Below are 20,436 nucleotides of genomic sequence, written 5' to 3'. Positions count from 1 at the left end.
GCGTATTCCTTCAAGTTCATCGACCGGCACGAGTAACCGCTGAGATTGGGACATCGGAACAGCAGATGACAAACCTGGCCAGGTAAGAGACACTGTTAGTTCTCTTACATCTGCTCTGCGATAGTCCGTAAATTTCATGCATATCTTGTGTTGGGATTGAGGAACTAGTAGAGAAGGATACCTATAGCTCGGGTCATTCATGTATATACTGTAGAATCTGCCGAAGGAGAGGTCAGAGAAGGTTATGAAACGGATGGTATGAAAGAGATGTGGATGTCGGGAATAGCCTCATAAGCCGCACTAAGGTAGATGACATAAGTATTACGGAGATTGCCTAACTGAGTCATAAGGTTGTGTCCTTTCGGGGAAACCTTCGCTCACGCTTAACTCCCGAACCTTTGTCCTCCTTTTTGACGGATAAGAGATTGACAGAATGAGCCCATGGAAGTAATGATAATACTCCAGGGACACGATATATAATGGAGACTGTATGGTTCATTTTATGTATTGTTGGTCTTGCCCTTGTTGCCATATATATGTGTGTTAGAATTACTCTACACTTCAGACAAAACGGTCCAGAGAAACCGTTTCAGATACTGGCTCCTTAGGACAGAATAGGTAACGAGGAAAGGTAGAATATAGAATATATTTTATCTAACCCAAAAAGCCTCCTAAGGTAAGAATAGTCAGGAAAAATGGGCAACAAACAGACTAAGACCACAAATGATGAACAAGATGTCTATACAATCGTGAAAGAAAGGTGTGGTGTAGAAGCAACTAAGAATTTAGGGAAAGTTTGCAAAACTTTTCAGGTAGCAAGGCATGACAGGTTTAACAGGAAACTATGGGAGGACATTCGGGCTAGAAAAGCAGGAGTGGTAAGAGACAAAGGATGGTAGAGTCCAAATTTTGGTGCCTGATGACCAAGAGTCTCTAGAAAACATTGTAAAAGTCCAAGCCTTAGAGGATGAGAAAGATCCTGCCCCTACCCAAATTATTTTAGATCTTTCTGAGGTACCAGAAAAATTATGGGCACAACATGACACCGATGTAGGACTAATGCCAATAGCTCCAGTAAAAGTCACTCCTGTTCCAGGTGTGACACTACCCCAATTGAGACAGTATCCTATTAGTGCCCAACAAGAACACGCCATAGGAGAACAGATAAAAGATTATCTAAAAACTGGAGTACTGATAGAAGTAAAGTCACCAGCCAATACACCGTTGTACCCCGTAAAAAAGAAATCTACTGAGGGGTCAGCTGCTAGGTACCGGATGGTACATGATCTAAGAGAGATAAATAAAATTTTGGAACCTATTACTCCTGTTGTGCCAAATCCACACACGTTGCTATCACAGATCCCAGCAACAGCACGAGTATTTTCTGTCATAGACTTATCAAATGCATTTTTTTCAGTACCATTACACCCAGACTGTTACAAACTGTTTGCATTTACATTTAAGAATAGACAATTAGCATGGACAAGATTACCACAGGGTATGATACATTCACCTACCTTGTACTCAGAAGCTATGAGATCAGTTCTTCAAAATTTCAAACCTACGGATGAGGTTGTAATTCTCCAATATGTTGATGACCTATTGTTATGTGCCCCTGCTCAAGAGTCCGCAAACAGCAACACAATAAGGTTGTTAATATTTCTAGCAGACATGGGCTGTAAAGTTAACAAGAAAAAAGTACAACTTTGTATGACTACGGTAGTATTTCTAGGACACTGCATTTCACAAGGTATTCGGCACCTCACCGCCGACAGACTAAAAATCATTAGAGATCTTGTTCCTCCCAAAAACTACAAAACATTAAGAGCATTTTTGGGAATAGTATCACACTGCAGACAATGGGTTATACATGCTAGTCAGCTTATGCAACCTCTATATGATTGTTTAAAAATCGAGCCTTTTCAGTTAACTGAATCAGCGCTCATAGCCTTTCAAGACCTCAAGAAAGGTCTCATGTCAGCCCCGGCCTTGGGAATCCCAGACTACGCCAAACCATTCCAATTAATGGCTGCGGAAATGTCTAATCATGCTACAGGAGTACTAACACAGAAACATGAAAATAAACAAAGACCTGTCGCATACTATTCTGCTCAATTAGATAATGTTACCAAAGCTGCACCATCATGTGTCAGAGTAGTAGCAGCTGTCTCTCTTTTGGTAGAAAAAGCCTCAGAAATAGTACTAGACCATGCCTTAATAGTACAAACTACACATGATGTACATGGCATACTGAATCAGGTATTGCCAAAACACATTTCAATGGCTAGACATCTTAGATTACAATGCTCCTTACTAATGCCACCAAACCTCACTTTTCGCCGCATATTGTCTCTAAATTTAGCCACTCTGTTACCACTAGAGACAAAGGGGGGAGTGGAAGGAGGTCAGGAAGACGAAGATGAAAATTTTTTACAATACCACGAACAAGACAATATAATACATGATTGCTTACAGTGTATAGAACAAGAAACACAAGGGCTACCTAATGTACAGGACACCCCTCTTGACAATCCAGACCTACATATGTATATAGATGGTAGTAGGTATGCAGAGGAAACTGGTAACTTTCACACAGGTTATGCCATTGTATCAGATTATGATGTTATTGAAGCTGAGCCAATGCAGGCCAGCTGTTCAGCCCAGGAAGCTGAACTATTAGCTCTAATACGAGCATTACAGTTAGCAAAAGAAAAAAACGCTAATATTTTTACTGATATGCATATGGTATTGTACATGATTTTGGATGTATATGGAGAGCTAGAGGTTACATGACAGCTTCAGGTCAACCAGTAAAACATGGACAAATGATTAGACAAATCCTAGAATCAGCTGCCTCAACCAAACAAGTAGCAGTAATAAAAGTACCTGCACATGTAAGACTCAACACCGAGATAGCTAGGGGTAATGACCGAGCCGACAAGGCTGCTAAGCGAGCTGCAGTAAAACCTCTGACAACTGACCACACTATTAGTGCAGTATCAGAATTTGACTTAATTACACGGCTCAAAGAAGCCCACCAGCAGGTGAGTAGAGAAGAAAAAGAAGAGTGGCAGAAGAAAAAGAAGGACTATGGAGAAAAGGAGATGAGCTTTGTCTCCCCCGAGCATGGTACCCTGTTGTGGTCAGTGAAGCCCACGGACCTACACATGTGTCTGCAAACGGTATGATACAGAGGGTCAGACAGAAGTGGTTAGCCCCAGGGTTCGGCCAGGTAGCTCGAGCAAAATGTGGTTCTTGTGAAATCTGTTTAGCCCACAATCCAGGACAGACTGTTAAGACCCCCCAGAAGCACCATGTAAGACCACTATATCCGTTCCAGAGACTTCAGATCGATTACATCCAGATGCCTAAGCATGGACACTATGAGTATGTACTGGTATGTGTGGACATGTTTTCGGGGTGGCCAGAGGCTTATCCAGTTCATACAGCCACGGCTAAAGTCACTGCAGTAAAAATAGCACATGAACTGGTACCCCGTTATGGTATCCCAGAAGTGATCGAGTCAGATAGAGGTACACATTTTACTGGAGAGATCTTTCAGAATGTAATGAAAATGTTGTGTATAAAAAGTGAACTACACACCCCTTACCACCCACAGAGTTCTGGTAAGGTTGAGAGAATGAATGGAACATTTAAGTTAAAAATACAGAAAGCCATGGCAGAAACACAGAAACCATGGACTGAGTGTCTCCCAATAGCATTGTATTCAGTCAGAAACACCCCCCAGGGAAAGAGCAAACTCACCCCCCATGAAATATTTTTTGGTAGAGTTGCCAATACAGGATTGTATTTCCCACAGACTTTAATGTTAGAAACTGAAAGCTTAACTGCTTATGTACAAAATTTATGTAAGCATGTGTCTAAAATACACTCTTTAGTGTTCTCTTCCATTCCAGATCCAGATTCCATTGAGGGAATGCACAAGCTGCAACCAGGAGACGAAGTCTACGTAAAAAGACATAACAGAAGAACGCTAGAACCCAGATTTGAGGGTCCATATCAGGTGTTATTGACAACTCCAACTGCAGTAAAATTGGAAGGAAAATCAGCATGGGTACATGCAAGCCATTGCAAAAAGAAATAGTGGTGATTGTACTTGTGTTAGCTATAACGATAGATCAGGGAGACCTGTGGGATAAACTAAGTTCCCCAAAACCTACAGATAATAAATTTATAAAACATCATGAGACATTGGTAAACGGGCTGCTCGATGGCGGACAGAAAATAGCAGACTGTTGGATTTGTACGCATTCTCCAATATCAGCCACGAGCATACCCTTCCTGGCCGTACCCATGACCCCTGAGGAAGTGTTTACATGGACTAATTGCTCAGACAAATTAGCAAATAACCAAACCGTTAATTCTAGATTATGGAACACCACTGTTGCCATCCCAGTTGTGGGGTGGGTGGGATTTCCCTGGTGGCAAGGTAATATGACCGGAAAAATAAACAACTTACAATATTTAGCGTTTAAAGGAGGTGTATGGGTTCCTAGAAATAAGACGGGACTAACAGACTTAGGGTTAATTCCTACAGAAAATATACAACTCAGTTTTAGTAGCACAGTATCTTCTTCTCAACCTTTTAAACCTGATATAGTAGAAAAATACATACACAATAATGGTTGGAAATATTCACAATTATTCCCCGATGGAAACAATGATACATGTTCAAAGATACCAGGTAATATATTATGTAATGAGTCAAGTGCATATGACCCAGGTACACCGACTTGTGAAAATCCAGATGCAGGATACTGTAGTCCATTAGGTCAAAAACCCCCTTGGTGTATACTTCAGAATGTATCTAAATTTTTAGATTTGGTACATAGGTTGGTGCTCCAACACTCTGCAATATGGGATCTGCCTGAAGGAACCTTCTGGATTTGTGGAAATGGAGCATATAAATGGCTCCCAGTAGGAATAAAAGGTACATGTACTCTAGGACGCTTAACACCGGCCACATTTATAGTTCAGAATCAGCAGGTAGATATGCAAGCAGTACCTAAACACACACTATACAAAAGAGCAGCCGACAACTCGCCTAGACCTTCAGGTAGGCCACATGTGGTCCAAATGGGAATTCCTAATAAAATATTCAGCACTTTCTTTGTGTATCCAATGTTGATGCAGATGTGGGATAAATTAGTTCAGGCCACCGACTATCTAGATGATCAGATATGGGATATTATGGATATACTTAATACTAGTATAGCTGTCCAAAATCAACTTATAATTGTTACTAATCAACATACTGTAGTGTTAGACTACCTAACTGCGGCCCAGGGAGGAATGTGTCAAATTATTGGTCCAACCTGTTGTCATTACATAGATCCAAACAGTACAATGAGTATGAGGTTCAAGCTGGCAGATATACAACGATTACGGGATGAATATGACAGACACAATGACCAAAATAAAGATAGCTGGTGGTCAGACACCTTCTCCTTTCTCAACCCAAAGAACTGGTTTAAGGGTATTGGAGGTTGGGTGGCTGGAATTCTGCAAGGTATATTACAGATTGTGCTAATTATAGTAGTCATATATGTAGTGTTTAAAATAGGATTAAAAATTATTTTAATATGCATAAATAAGCTTTGTAACACGGACTCAAGAATATGAAAGAAAAGAACTCCCGGACCAGGTTTTCTACCAAAAGTCCATAAGGAAGAATCAAAGGGGGGACTGAGAGGATGATGGGAGTTGTACTTCACGCAAGACTACGATGTAAGACACAGATGAAGTTATTCTTCCCTTATCTGGACATTTGGACTGACGCCCAGAAACTAGATTGTAACTTGTTTTAGCTGTCTCAGCAACCTTCTACTAATTATCACTTTTTGTTTATGAAACTTTCTTATCAACATTCCACTGTTATGAATCATCATTTCGCTGCCTGTGAAACAAAGGCATTTTACTGCGCATGTCTGACAAAAAAAAAAAAAAATGATTATTATTATAAATAAAGGGACAGCACCCATAGAGGGAGGCGCGCTCAGGGGCTTCCCAGTACTTGATTATACACTACGTGTCTGTGTATTTCTTGTTACGGGGATACCCCGACTCCAACAAGGACCTTCCATGGCTGAATGATCCTAACAGTGCTTTGAGGTTAATGCCTCATACAAATGTAACATTCGTTATCATTACAAGCATGGCAAACTGAACTGTGTAGCATTACCGCTCATTAAAGAATCCCTCCCATCATACGCTTTATCCTCTTAATATATTGCTGTCATCATATTATATGGCACTGTGTACTTACAATTGCTCATTTTGCCTTTCTACCCAGTTAATTCTTCTATTTTTCTCTGCTGTATGTAGAAACAGGAAGTCTCTTGTCCCTGCCTCCCCCTCTTCAACTCCTTACCCAGCTGCTTCGCTCTCCCCCCCCAACCTGCCGTACTTTTGCAGTGACACATAACTTGTGCAAAGAAAATTGACCTCCTGTTTCTGCATAGAACTTAGAAGGATTGAGCTTGTCCATTTTAATTGTGTGATGTTATAGACCTAATGGAAAAGAGAAGAATTAACTAGATATAAATGCAAAACAAACAATTGTAAGTACACAGTGCTATATAATAAGTTGATTGCAATATATTAAGAGGATAAAAACTTTGATGGAAGGAGGAGTGCTTCTTTAAATCTGTATAGGAGCGGAAATGCTATATAGTTTTCACATCAACAGATGACTCTCCAAGCGCGTTGACTTTTCGTTCAAGCTTTGCTACATTTCATAGTCAAGGTCACGAGAAGTTAAAGAGTAACTTAGTTTTGAAAACCTCTTCATATATAGTAGCACCGGAAATGTCCAATAGTCCCTATCGATCTTTCAAAGCCCCCAGGGGAGACGATTGTGGTGCTGCTCGGACTCAGTAGAGCATCCCCCACCTACCTGCAGGGTTTTTAGCTTCAAATGAGTTGGACTCTGTGTACTGTATATTCTTTACAAATGTTTGGGAAATAGGAATGTAGTCAACTTTCTAATATAAGTTTTTAGGGTTGCATCTGTCAACAAACTGCTGAGTGGTTTCAAGGCAGCTGGTGATGACAACTTTGGACAAATAAATAGCAGAAGTTTAAAAAAATGTCTATGCCTTAAAAGAAAATCATCCTCAGTCTTGACATGTCTTTTTGCAATCTCTATAAAAAAAATGCATAGTCATTCTTCTGTTATTCAACCGGAATAATATGTGAATTGACTAACCTCTGGGGCTAACATTCCCATTGTTAAAGGAGTGTGCACCTACACAGTCTAAAGGCCTCGTCACACTAAGTGATGCAGCAGCGATCCCCACAACGATACGACCTGTCAGGGATCGTTGCTGCGTTGCTAATACATCGCTGGTGAGCTGTCAAACAGGCAGGCTCACCAGCGATCAGGGGAGCAGCGACATCGTGGAAAGAATCTTTCCACGATGTCCTGCTCCCGGTTACCAGCCTGCTGCTCAAGCAGGAGCAGGCTCGTAACCATGATAAACATCGGGTTACTAAGTGCGCGTGTGCCCCTAGTAACCCGATGTTTACCATGGATACCACTCTGCTACGGTGCGCGGGAGGTTACCGTTCACCTTAGCAGAGTCGTATCCATGATAAACATCGGGTTACTAAGTGCGCGTATGCCCCTAGTAACCCGATGTTTATCATGGATACGACTCTGCTAAAGTGAACGGTAACCTCCCGCGCACCGTAGCAGAGTGGTATCCATGGTAAACAGCGGGTTACTTAGTGCACGCGTGCCCCTAGTAACCCAATGTTTACCATGGATACCAGCTTGATCGTTGGTCCCGCTGGTCACACACAGCGATGTGTGCTGGCCAGCAGGAGGCCAACGACCAAAAAATGGTCCAGGACACTTTGCAGCGATCAGCGACCTCACAGCAGGGGCCTGATCGCTGCAAAGTGTCACACATAGCGACATTGCTGGTGAGGTCGCTGTTGTGTCACCAAAACCGTGACTCCGCAGCGATCTCGCTAGCGATATCGCTATGTGAGACGGGAGCTTAATACTGCCATCATTCATTGGACAATGTCAGACAGCGGAGGGACATACCCCCTGCTGAAAACACCCAATTGTCAATTTATTCATACATAAGAAATAGAAATACCATATAGCTCTAACAAAAAAATCTTCAGACTTTTTATACCAAGGATAATACAGGTAGTTTCTAGAATAGACATGGACAGAGGGCCTCCTTAAAGATCACGATTATATTAGCAAATATAATCTAAAATTGACCATGCTTACTTTGTATACCTGTTGACTTAAAGGGTTATTCTAACATGATCAATAGTTAAAATGCAAACCTGCTTGTAAGAACAAAAAACAATTTACGTTTAATTTTATATTTTACTGCTTGTTGTCTAAGCTACCGTCCATCTCTGTAGTCTATCAGAAGTGGATGGTCTCCTAGGCAAGTAGCTCTTTGCTATCGAGGTTGCAATTACTGGTCAAAGACTATTTCAATCATTAGATTTCACCTGCTTCAATGTCCCTCTGCTGTACTGATGCTGGAAAGGTAAAACTGTTTCTACTTGCAGCATTGGAGAGTGCACAGTTTGGGCTAGTGACGCCAACTGTCAATCATCAGCAGTGCACCCTTCCCCCTTGAAAGCCAAAAGGCAGAGGAACAGCATGCTCCTTAAGAAGAGTCAACCCCTTCAAAGTAAATCCGTCACCAGGATTTTATTATATAATTTGAGAACAACATGATGTAGGGACTGAGACTCTCATTTCGTAGGTGTGTCACTTATCTGGCTGCATGCTGTCATTTTTATAAAATCCTTGTTTTTTATAAAATCCCTGCCTCAGATCTAGCAGAGCTCGAAATGCTGAGCTCTGTATAACCCCACCCAAACCACTGATTAGCTGCTTTCTGTGCACACTGTTTATTAGTTGCCAATCAGTGGTTGGGGCAGGTTTACATAGAACAGGAGAACTAGGAGGCATGAGATGTATATTCCTATAGTGATAATCTCCTGCTAATAAAACAGTGATTTTATTAAAACAACAACAGCACACAGCCCAGTAAGTGACACATCACTGGAATAATAATAATAATTTTTATTTATATAACGAAACATATTCCGCAGCACTTTACAATTAAGTAGGGACATGAATAGACAATATAAACCATACAATGTATCACATTTCAACAGTTACATGAGCAATGAGGGCCCTGCTCGCAAGCTTACTATCTATATGGAAATGGGGGGACACAATAGGAAGAACATGGTCATCAGCCAGTATCTGTGTAAGTGCAGTTATCGTGTGGTATTTGGTGCATGGAGGATGGGGAGACAGATGAATATGCAGGGGAAGATTAAGATTAAGATTTAGGAGGGAACAGGGCAGAGTTAGGTTGGTGAGTTGAGGTGATAGGCTTGTCTAAACAGATGTGTTTTTAATCCACATTTTAAGACATGGAAGCTAGATATCAGTCGGATTGTTTGGGGCAGTGCATTCCAGAAAACTGGCGTGGCATGAGAGAAGTCTTGAAGACGGAGGTGTGAGGTTCTGATTAAGGAGGATGTAAGTTTTAGATCAGTTGCAGAATGGAGCACACGGGAGGGGTGATAGACAGAAATGAGGGATGAGATATAGGGCGGTGCAGAACTGTGGACAGCTTGGTGGGTGAGAGAGATGAGTTTGTATTGTATTCTGTGGTAAATGGGTAACCAGTGTAATGACTGGCACAGGGTAGAGGTGTCGGTGAAGGGGCTTGATAGAAATACGACCCTGGCTGCTGCATTCAGAATGGATTGGAGGGGAGAGTTTGTTTAGAGGGAGGCTGATCAGAAGAGAGTTGCAGTAGTCCAGATGAGAATGAATCAGCGCAACAGTAAGAGATTTTGCCTTATCAATGGTGAGAAAAGGTCGGATTCTGGAGAATGTGTGTTTTAAGGTGTGGGTGACATGAGCGAGTGAGTGATTGAGTATGGGGAATAAAGGAAAATTGTGTGTCAAATATGACTCCAAAACAGTGAGCTTGCTGCTCGGGAGTTATGGTGGCACCACCCAAGGAAATTGAAAAGTCAGGTATAGGTAGGTTAGTAGAGGGAGGAAAAATAAGGAGTTCAGTTTTGGAAAGATTCAGTTTCAGATAGAGGGAGGACATGATGTTAGAGACAGCGGACCGAAAATCACTAGTGTTTTGTAATAGAGTGGGGGTGATGTCAGGTGAAGAGGTGTATAGTTGGGTGTCATCAGCATAGAGATGATACTGGAAACCAAATCTGCTGATGGTTTGCCCAGTAGGGGCAGTATACAAGGAGAAGATGAAGGGTCCTAGGACTGATCCTTGTGGAACCCCGATAGTAAGGGGAAGATTAGAGGAGGAAGAGCCGGCAAAAGATACCGTCAAGGAGCAGTCAGAGAGATAGGATGAGAACCAGGAGAGAGCTCTGTCCTTGAGGCCTATTGTGCGGAACATAGTGAGGAGGAGCTGGTGATCCACAGTGTTGGATGCAGCAGAAAGATCCAGGAGAAACAGCAGGGAGTAGTGACCATTAGATTTAGCTGTTAGTAGATCGTTAGAGACTTTATAGGGCAGTTTCAGTAGAGTGTGAGGAGTGGACACTGGATTGTAAAGGATCGAGAAGAGAGTTATCTGAGAGATAGCGGATTACACGGGAGTGGACCAAGTGTTCCAGGAGTTTAGAGAATCAATACCTCTGTCTCTAAGTCATGCTGCTCTCAGATTACATAACAAAAACTTGATACATTCCATTTAAGGGGCTGCTCATGGCAGCCTTTTGTCTGCTAAAAGACAATGAACACATGCCATGATACAACCCATCAGTAGATGACGGCTCATGTGTCACATGTATTCATAATTTCTTTTTTTCTTTTCAGGGTACTGATGTTCTTACCATGTTGACAACTGTATTGCATGACCCCTCACAATTTGAAAAACCAGAAGAGTTCAATGTCAATCACTTTTTGGATGAGAACAATAAATTTAAGAAAAATAATGCATTTATACCATTTTCTGTCGGTTTGGATATTTTATACTTGCAAAACTCCTCTTACATGTTAATACACTATGTCCCAGTTATGTGTATGACAGCGCACCTCCAAAATATTAGTATAATAACCATTCCAAAGACAATAGTCCCTGTACATAACGGTATCAACACTAATGTAATTAAAATATATTTTTATTAATCTTTCAAAAATTAAAATTAAATTAAAAAATCAAGCAAGTAGTATCTCAGTTTGTAGCAAGCAGGCAAATTAGAATCATATTTCAAAGCTTCCAAAATTTCTAAAGCTCACCGCATATTGAATAGTCTTATAACATGGGTATACTGTATAAACCAGTTTTGTAAAGTGCATAGTGCCTTGTGTGTCTTCAAGAGTCATCAAATACCCAATACCTCTATAGGTTAGATATATAAGTGAACCTCATCAGGTGTATAGTTCAAGGATAAATAATCAAATATGATGAAAGAGTGTATATATTCCTGGGAGATTTGAGTAATCAAAGTGCTCTAATGAAATAATAGAAAAGGTATAAAGTGCAAGTGCTAATGGAACAGCACAAAGATTTCTCTACTAGAGACAGAAGGCATGGATCATCTCATTATCCAAAGAATATGTATGGGAAAACACACAGGAAAAATTTGAAGTAATATCACTTACAATTATGGTGGTGTGGATTTGCATGTTCCTGTGCTACCACTCCAACATTGCCGTTTCGCCTCAGCTTTTTCTAAAGAAGAGTAACCTTAGGTGTTTGTTACCTCTTAAATACCTTGCCTTTCAGCATGATTGGGCATCAGGGGGTCAAGATTTGTCGGCGCATGCTGCATTGGTGTTTCCCCTTATGAAAACTGGACTTTCTGATCTCGCACTGGAACGCAAGGGTGGAACGCTTCGCATCCTTCTGCGCGGGACCAGCACTTTTTAGTAACTAACACTTTCGTAATCCCATTTGGAGTTATCACCTTCTAACGTCATTCACAAATCATGAGGGTTATATTACATTCCCCCTTTTATTTATTTCACCACATCACTTGTCTTGCCCTGCACATACACACATTCACTCATCATCACCATTGATTTGTTCATGTATTTATTGCTCAACATTCATTGTTACTCTTGATTATATGGTATCCCCTTATGGGGTCCTATTCCCCTTGTTTGCCTTAATAGCTTCTGCAGATAATAGTCTCTGTAATTCTCCACCCCAATAGTATCAGCAGACAATAGTTTCCGCAAGATTCTTTTCACTGGACACCACGCCCCTTTTGAACACCGCCACTATCTGCAGGACTTGGTAACCGGAGTGTGCGCATGCACGATTTCCTCTTCCCCTGGAGTACCAGTCCACCCTTACGTTCCAACGCGGTGATTAGGAAGTCCGGTTTTCATAAGGGAAAAACACCAATGCAGCATGCACTGACATATCTGGACCCCCTGATGCCAAATCATCATCATTATAAGAGACAAGGTATGTAAGAGGCACCACGATCACCTAAGGTTACGCCCCTTTTGAAAAAGAAAAAGCTGAGGTGAAATGGCATTGTCGTAGTGGTAGCCCAGGAACATGCAAATCCACACCGCCATAATTGTAAGTGATATTACTTCAAATTATTCCTGTGTGTTTTCCCATACATATTCTTTGGTTAATGATATGATCCATGCCTTCTGTCTCTAGTGGAGAAATCTTTGTGCTGATCCATTAGCACTTGCACTTTATACCTTTTCTATTGTTTCGTTAGAGCACTTTGATTACTCAAAACTCCCAGGAATATATACACTCTTTCATCATATTTGATTATTTATCCTTGAACTATACACCTGATGAGGTTCACTTAGATATCTAATCTATAGAAGTATCGGGTATTTGATGACTCTTGAAGGAACACAAGGCACTATGCACTTTACAAAACTGGTTTATACATTACACCCATGTTATAAGACTATTCAATATGCAGTGATCTTTAGAAATCTTGGAAGTATTGAAACGTGATTCTGATTTGCCTGCTTGCTACATACGGAGATACTACTTGCTTGATTTTTTAATTTAATTTTAATTTTTGTAAGATTAATAAAAATATATTTTAATTACATTAGTGTTTATATCTTCGTGTACAGGGACAATTGTCTTTGGAAGTGTTATTATACTCCTCTTACATTGTGCCTATATATTTGTTATTTCTTCAAATCACCTACAAATTCTGCATGCAAAGAATCTCCTAATGCTTAATTGAATGCAATTAGCAGCCACGTAATTACATGCCACTGACTAGTATTCAGCTCACCCCCTCCCAGCGTACATTTTCTTATCTCTATATTAGATATAGTTGGAATACTTTCATCTAAAAATTATTTTTCTGCAAGGTATGTGTAACTCTGAAACATGAGTCAGTTGAATCAAGGTAAATCAAATTTACTTTGAATTTCATAAAAAAAATTGGAGGGATTTGATTCACTCAAATTAAATGAAATGGCTGCCTTGATTGGTTGCTTTTAGTGCAAAGAACAGGTAAAAAAAACCCATAACACTCTCCTTACTGATCCCCCAAACTGGTCCGCCGTGGCTCATTTCCTCTCTCAGTATATGCTCTTCTCTTCCATTTTCACTCTTTAGTCCTCCATGATGTCGTGATGTCACATAAGGTCTAGACAGGTGCCAAACGGGGAAAAAGACTGAAGGTGGAAGGGAAATTGGACCCAGAGATAATTTGGCTAATCATATTTCTCAGATTAGCTCATCAGTAATGGGTGATGTCCTGATTTTAGAGAACTTTTGTGAACATATGAAAATTGTAGGAACTTTCCATTTTCATCTCTCCTTCTACGGCATCTTGACAAAATTGATGGATGTTCCCTGCTGTAGGGTTGCCGCCAGAGTGGAGGGCCTGTGTAAAGAGCAGTAGCTTTGATGGACTCAGCAATTTTATATTACATATTTACTATTTAGAAACCAATTTGTACAGGTGGGACTATTCTATAAATGGTGACTCTGTAGCATAGCATCTGCATATAAAATGTAAACCTACAAGGGAAATAACTTGATTTCCCTTTCAGCAAACTATTGGCTGTTATAGAGTATTGTCTACCTCTTCTGAACACCAAACTTAAAGGGATCCTGCCATTGATTCATGCTGCACAACACGTAGCTAGCCGGTGACCAGACTAGCCCGGCGCTGCTCCAGCCGGCTCTTCCCACCACTGCACCAGGTAACTGACAGGTACCCCCTCCCTTTGTATATACAAATGAGAGACTTGTCCAACACATGAAATAGACCTGGGAAGAGCTGGATCTTTAAAGTTTATTTTCTCTAAAATGCCAAATTGTTTTAGAAGAAAATATACAGACGTGCAAATGTGCAGCCAGTTTGCGATTCATGCTGCCAGTGGTTTGAGCAGCATGAATCAGATGACAGTGTCTCTCTAAAGGGGTTCTAACGGCCCAGCCTTAACGAAGGTCATGCATATCAAACTGGTGAATCCCCACCAATCAGCTGTTTGCTGCTCCCACTGCAAGATGAATGAGTGGAGTGTACAGAGCTGTTCTAGCTTTGCTTACATTCAGCCACCTCAGGAGCAGCAAATAGCTGATGGATGGGAGTGCTGGGTATCAGACCACTGCTGATATAATATTGATAACATGTCCTAAAAATCAATGTTGGTTCTTAAAAACCCCTTTATCTCGATATACGTATATTACCATTGTTTAAAATTCTCCACAGTATTGTATGCCAATATTTCAATGCATTCTTATCGGAGCGATTAATTCTCCTAATTTATTGTACTTTACTTTACATTCCCATCATTGCAGGAAAGAGAACATGCGTTGCTGAAAGCTTGGTGCGACTGGAACTATTTATTTTCTTTACCGTCATCCTGCAAAAATTCACCTTGAAGCCTACAGTGGACTGCAAGGACTTTGATATCTCCCTTACAGAAAGTGGTTTTGAAAATATTCCTACAGCCCATAAAATTCGATTGATTGCTCGTACCCTGGAAAGTTAGGTCAAGTTAGGTCAATGTAATTACATGAACAGGCCAAACCTGCATTAGCAGTGCCTTCATACCCCGTGAACTTTTCAAAAAATGTTAACATTACACTCTCAAACGTAAATGTATTTTATCAGGATTTTATGTAATATATCAAAACTAAGTAGCAAGCATTTGTGAAGTTTAAAGGAAATGATAAACGGTTTTCTAAATATTTTAAAAGTATAAATCTGAAAATTTAAACTTACATTTGTATTCAGCTTCCTGTAAACCCACATAAAATCCTAATTGACAAATTGCCTCTAAAAGTCACATTAGTTAATTCAGTCCACCTGTGTGTAATTTATTCTTAATATAATTACGGCTGTTCTGTCAAGGCCTCAGAGGTTTGTATAAGAACAGCATCATGAAAACCAAGGAACACACCAGACAGGTCAGGGATAAAGTTGTGGAGATGAGTAAAGAAGGTTTAGGCTATAAAAAAATAGCTCTAGTTCGGAACATCGCACAAAGCATTGTTAAATTCAACATCTAAAAATGGAAGGAGTATGGCACAACTGCAAACCTACCAACATGGTTATCCACCTAAACTGATATCCCAAGCAAGGAGAGCACTAATTAGAGAAGCAACCAAGAGGCCCATAGTCACCATGGAGGAGCTACAGAGATCCAAAGCGCAGGTGGTAGAATCTATCCACAGGACAGCTATTAGTTGTATGTTCCAAAAATCTGGCCTTTATGGCAGCGTGGCAAGAAGAAAGACATTTTTAAAAGCAAGCCATAAAAAGTCCCACTTGCAGTTTGAAAAAAGCCATGAACGGGACACAGCTAGCATGTGGAACAAGGTGCTCTGGTCATATCAGACTATAGTAAAACTTTTTGGGCTAAATGCAAAGTGCTGTGTTTGGTAGAAACCTAACACTGCACATCACCCTGAAAACACCATCCCACTGCTGCTGGTGGTGGCTGCCTTCTGTTGTGGGGATGATTTGCATCTGCGGGGACAGGAAAGCTGTGTACTGGGATGGGTGGTGGAACCAAAGTGCCATGGTGCAAGGAGAGCCCGGAGGGGCGTAACTAGGGGCATCACCTAATCTGACCTTGGATGTATGGCGGCTTGGCGACTCCGTGACCCAAGGAAGGATGAGGGAAATGAACCAGGTGCTACTCTGGGACTGACCCCAGGTGGGTGGCAACTGACTTTCAAGGGACAGGAGGTAGGCACAGACAGGCAGGCTGATGTGGCGCCCCTGCGGGTCCATTCGACACAGAAGTACTGAATCTCACCCAGAGGTGTGGTTCCCCACTTTCAGGTAAGGAGGGAGTACTACCAGGGACCCACACACACACATCCAATACACTCCACTTCAGTAGGGAAGGGCAAGATTGCTCCTAAGGAGAGCACAGTCCCTGGTCCCTAGCTGGAGGGTGGAACTAGGTAGAGGAGGTGGGTGGAGGAAGTAGATCAGTGGAGCACAGAGGGTAAGAGTATAAAAGCAAGGGTGGAAGGTTCTAGAGAGAATTCAGTCAGAGGGAGAGTTCAGAGCAGGAGCTCAGGAAGAGCTCTGCTCAAGAGGAGTGGAGAAAGGAGCTGAGGCCCAGTGAGAGAGGCCCAGGAGAAGGAAAGAAAGAAGAGAGGAGCGGTGAGGAGGGCTCCTCGAGGAACAGAGGGGATCACAGGGGCACGGTGGGCACGGTGAGTGCAGATGCCACCCGTGCGCCTGAATCCACGCTGATGAGGAGGGATCAGGCCACAGAGAGGGGACCGACCCCTAAACTAGTGGAGAACAACCAGGCTCAGCTAGACAACCGGAGGCTGATGCATTTTCAAGGTGCTGCTGCCAACAGCCACAATTACATCACCGAAAAGGTGGCAGCATAGGGTCCAGGGGACTGCACATCGCTCGACAAGGCCCGAAGCTTGGGACACTGATTGTGAAGCGCAGGGCAGGAGGGTGAGAGCCAGCGCAGTGAGACAACCAATAAAGGGTACATAGAACGGGGTCCCGTCCGAGTGCTCCTTAAATGCCTGAGAGTTCCTGGATCAGTACCCCGGAGGACACAGGACGACATGGGCGGTTATAATCCGGAAAGTGTTGTGACGCCCAGCTGCACTTGGTATCACAGATCCTAGAAGTGTGCATTGATGGATTCCTCCACAAGAGGCCCCCATAAACATTCACACATCTCCACCTTCCACCTCAGACAAGCAGAGGGAGCCCATTAGGGATATAAGAAGGGAAGGTGGAACTAGGCAGACAGTTCCTGCAGAGTGAGACACAGAAACAGGTCATCTGCAGTGGAGCTCAGTCTAGTTTAGAGAACTTATCTAATAGTTCAGCAGTGGAGCACGAGGCTCCTGCCAGCTAGATTCAGGGAGCTCAGGATAGTGAGCTTTAGGTGTTTCAGCGTCATAAGATCGGTGAAGCGCGACAAGCTGCCGTTGGTGTGTACAGCCTAGTGAGGGACCGAGTAGGCCGAAGGCGAGTGGAGAGTTAATACATAGGGGGCAGAGGAGCTTAACCAGCTCACCCCGAAGAAGTTACCGGACACCGGGTCCGAAGCTTACCGGGATCTCTACGACCCAGTAAGGCATAACCGGAATCCCTGGAGAACTACAAGTCCCAGGATCGCTAAAGTGCTGATACGTAACAGAGCCGGGAGACACATAGGCCCCGCAAGCTGAGGAGCATGTACTCCAAGGAAAGGCCCTACCACAAGGTCAGCCAGCGCAGGACAGAGACAAAGTTAGGCCTAGCTCCAGGCAGGTCAGAAACTTACTACGCAGAGGCAAGTAACAGGAGGCCTTACACCCGCTCATTGGGGAGGATCCTGTCATGCACCCTTCACCCTACAGTGCTCCGGGACGTGCCTGAATTTCCATCAGTAAAAGGTACTGAAGTGACTATCGTGTCTGTCCCTGTTCTTGCTCTGACTCGGCTGGGTCTTGCCTGTCCTGCATTCCCCCACCTACGCTGCCCTGAGGCCCTGCTCCACCTGTGGGGAGCGATACTATCTAAGCTGCCACAACACCAGCCTCAGTGGACTGCTTCAGCACTTATGATCCTCACCAGACACCACAGGTGGCGTCACGAACTTTTATAAAATTAACAACCATCAACTCTTTTTAAAGAGTGACCCCAGGGTACGGGCCCGGGAGCGACCACCGTGACATCCCCAAGGCAAAGGCCCGGGTACCCGAGTAATTCCCATTCCCCTGGGCTGATCAGTGTAACCTGAGGAACTTAACAACTGTGAGTAAAACCTGTAGATTGCACTCCACTGTGTCCTTGAATAATTGCTGCCCTGCACTACACGGCACCAGCAACATCTACCTCATACTATCTATCATTTCCTGCCCTAGAGCTAAGCTCTGCCCGTAGAGAGCTGAACCAACTCTACTGCGTCATCATCAGCTCCAGTGGATCTGCACCGCAGTGGCGGCCCCATATAGCCGCATACCACGGGTGACGTCACGAATATTATCTCTAAAAACTTTATTCCCCTTTTACTTTCCTTTTAATTGACTGCCCTGGGTCACGGACCAGGTCACTGCCACCGTGACATCCCCAGCATCGACTGGCCCAGCTACCGAGTACCCCACGGCCCAGAGGGCGCGTCACTGGCATGGCAGATGGTCAGGCTGATGGGCAGGCAGGCTGGCACGGTTGATAGGCAGGCATGGTTGATAGGCAGGTGGGCACGATTGATAGACAGGCAGGCGAGCACAGCTGATAGAAAGGCAGGTAGGCATGGTTGATAGGCAGGTAGGTGGTGATACATGCACTGGGACCTGAGAACTAACAAGAGTGTTAACTTACAACGTTGCACAGGCACCTCCATATTGGAGGAGGTGCCTTAAATAGTTAGTGTCCACCGGCCATTGGCTGGGGACACTTTAGGATGGCGCGTGTAGCCCCTGTAAGAGGTGGGGAGCACATGCGCGCCCTAAGCACAGAGCACAGGTATCAGCACCTTGTGCGTGCACCCTGGGCAGCATCGCCGAGACAGTAGAATGGACAAGTAGGACACTCTGGCCGGGGGTTGTAGCGGTGATGAGGTCAATGTCTCTGCCGGGCGGGGGCAGGATTTAGAGATGCCGGTGCTACAGCTCGTTAGAGTTGATGGGAAGATGGATGGACCAAAATACTGGGCAATCCAGCAGGAAAACCTGTTAGAGGGTGCAAAAGACTTGAGACTGGGGCGTAGGTTCACCTTCCACTAGGACAATGACTTTAAACTTATTGCCAGAACTAAAATGGATGGTTTATATTAAAGCATATTTCTGTGTGTGAAAGGTCCAGTCACAGTCCAGACCTAAATCCTATTGAAAATCTGTGACAAGTCTTGAAAATTGCTGTTTAGATGTCTCCATCCAATCTCACTGAGCTAGAACTAGTTTGCAAAGAAGATTGGGAAAACATTTCAGCTCTTAGATGTGCAATATTGGTAGAAACATACCCCAAAAGACTTGCAGCAGTAATTGCGATAATAATTTGGATACAAATGCATGTGCGTCACAATTTTCAGATTGCGTTTTAAAAATATTTAGAAACCATGTATCGATTCCTTTACACATCACAAATATATGCTACTTAGTGTTGGTATATCACATACAATATAAAAACAACATTTACGTTTATGGGTGTAACATGAAAAGTTGTGAAAAGTTTAAGAGTATGAATATCAAGGCATATTTTCTAAAGCTTATAATGTATTTCTTATATCTCATGACAAGAATATAGTTCATCGTTTGTGCAATAGACTCTCATTGATTCCCACTTCGCAATTCTTGAAACCGAATTGACAAAACATTTTCTTTCCCCAGCCATCATCATACTGTAGAATTACCCCTTTTTAGGACACGCAGAAGCAGAAGAGTGAACATAACCTTCGAAATTCGCAGTACACCACAATTTTTTTTTTCCCTCCATCCTGATGTCCCATAAATTAAAATATGACAGGGGTTGTTTCACTGTCCATGACAACTACTCCAGAACATGATAAAAGCCTTGGAGAATAGCCAGGGGTGTAGTCCTTGGGAGCCTGAGACCAAACCCTTGGAAATCTTAGAAGTGCAACACCGACAGGCTAATTGTTAACTATGTACATATATTGTTTTATAGGGCAGTGACCAGGGTTATGGACAGAGAATAACTGTAAGTGCAAAGAAAGTTTACAAGCGTTGTGCTGAGGTTTATTGTCAGTAACTTGCTGATTGCTATTTATCAGTTATTGCATTTCTACTTGCTGACCTGTAAATCGTTAATAAACAACTTGTTTCATTCTATCACCCAGTCTGCATTTTCTGTGTGGCTTTGTAATTTCTGCATAATCAGAGCCAGCTGCAGGGAACAGGCCAGGGAAACTTTCACACAAAATTTATGAATGATACAATGGTACCTCCCATTATCCAATCCAATATATTAGCACATAGAAGACAA

General features: G+C 42.6%; 1 pseudogene; it reads left to right on the top strand.

Annotated features, from left to right (window-relative positions):
• LOC141155533 (cytochrome P450 2A6-like) overlaps positions 1-20,155 on the top strand; it is a 46,054-nt pseudogene extending 25,899 nt beyond the window's left edge.
• Positions 20,156-20,436: the final 281 nt, after the last annotated feature.

This window comes from Phyllobates terribilis, unplaced genomic scaffold, assembly GCF_046119375.1.
Source record: "Phyllobates terribilis strain yellow unplaced genomic scaffold, ASM4611937v1 Scaffold_7__3_contigs__length_470593459, whole genome shotgun sequence".
Lineage (NCBI taxonomy): Eukaryota > Metazoa > Chordata > Amphibia > Anura > Dendrobatidae > Phyllobates > Phyllobates terribilis.
This window is presented reverse-complemented; position numbering and strand designations above follow the sequence as displayed.